Source organism: Bubalus bubalis, chromosome 4 (genome assembly GCF_019923935.1).
Source record: "Bubalus bubalis isolate 160015118507 breed Murrah chromosome 4, NDDB_SH_1, whole genome shotgun sequence".
Classification (NCBI taxonomy): domain Eukaryota; kingdom Metazoa; phylum Chordata; class Mammalia; order Artiodactyla; family Bovidae; genus Bubalus; species Bubalus bubalis.
The window spans coordinates 116,281,410-116,283,028 of record NC_059160.1 but is presented as its reverse complement, the minus strand read 5'-3'; the positions used below and the strand labels follow the sequence as shown (position 1 = coordinate 116,283,028).

The window sequence follows — 1,619 nt, the reverse complement described above, 5'->3', positions numbered from 1 at the left end:
TCTCAATGACCCAGATAACCACTATGGTGTAATCACTCACCTAAAGCCAGACATCCTGGAATGTGAAGTCAAGTGGGCCTTAGAAAGCATCACTATGAATAAAGCTAGTGGAGGTGATGGAATTCCAGTTGAGCTATTTCAAATCCTAAAAGATGATTCTATGAAAGTGCCACACTCAGTATGTCAGCAAATTTAGAAAACTCAGCAGTTGCCACAGTACTGGAAAAGGTCGATTTTCATTCCAATGCCAAAGAATGCTCAAACTCCCACACAATTGCACTCATCTCACATGCTAGCAAAGTAATGCACAAAATTCTCCAAGTCAGACTTCACAGTACATGAACCATGAACTTCCAGATGTTCAAGCTGGATTTAGAAAAGGCAGAGGATCCACAGATCAAATTGCCAACAACTGTTGGATCATAAAAAAAGCAAGAGAATTCCAGAAAAACATCTACTTCTGCATTATTGATTATGCCAAGCTTTTGACTGTGTAGATCACAACAAACTGTGGGAGATTCTTAAAGAGATGTGAATACCAGTCCACCTTACCTACCTCCCAAGAAATTTGTATGCAGGTCAAGAGGCAACAGTTAGAACTGGACATGGAACAACAGACTGGTTCCAAATCGGAAAAGGAGTACGTCAAGGCTCTGTATCATCGCCTTGATTATTTGACTTATGGGCTGCCATCTATGGGGTTGCACAGAGATGGACACGACTGAAGCAACTTAGCAGCAGCATGCAGACTACATCATGCAAAATGCCAGGCTGGATGAAGCACAAGCTGGGATCAAGGTTGCCAGGAGAAATATCAATAACCTCAGATATACATGTGATACCACACTTAGGTCAGAAAGTGAAGAGGAACTAAAGAGCCTCTTGATGAAATAGAAAGAGGAGAGAGAAAAGCTGACTTAAAGCTGAACATTCAAAAAACTAAGATCATGGCAAACCGGTTCCATCACTCCATGCCAAATAGATGGGGAAACAGTGGAAACAGTGTTTATTTTTTAGGCTCCAAAATCACTGTAGATGGTGACTGCAGCCATGAAATTAAAAGATTTACTGATAAGAACAGATACTACACTTGATCTTAGCCAAAAGGCTGAAAACACTCTCTGACATACATCACAGCAGGATCCTATATGACCCACCTCCCAGAATATTGGAAATAAAAGCAAAAATAAACAAATGGGACCTAATTAACCTTAAAAGCTTCTGCACATCAAAGGAAATTATTAGCAAGGTGAAAAGACAGCCTTCAGAATGGGGGAAAATAATAACAAATGAAGCAACTGACAAACAACTAATCTCAAAAATATACAAGCAACTCCTACAGCTCAACTCCAGAAAAATAAATGACCCAATCAAAAAATGGGCCAAAGAACTAAATAGACATTTCTCCAAAGAAGACATACAGATGGCTAACAAACACATGAAAAGATGCTCAACATCACTCATTATCAGAGAAATGCAAATCAAAACCACTATGAGGTACCATTTCACACCAGTCAGAATGGCTGCAATCCAAAAGTCTACAAGTAATAAATGCTGGAGAGGGTGTGGAGAAAAGGGAACCCTCTTCCACTGTTGGTGGGAATGCAAACTAGTACAGC

The 1,619-nt window shown here is 40.0% G+C and overlaps 1 pseudogene; it reads right to left on the bottom strand.

Moving 5' to 3' along the window:
* Positions 1-954: 954 nt before the first annotated feature.
* On the bottom strand, positions 955-1,121 carry LOC112584846 (annotated as a pseudogene).
* Between the last annotated feature and the right edge of the window lie 498 nt (positions 1,122-1,619).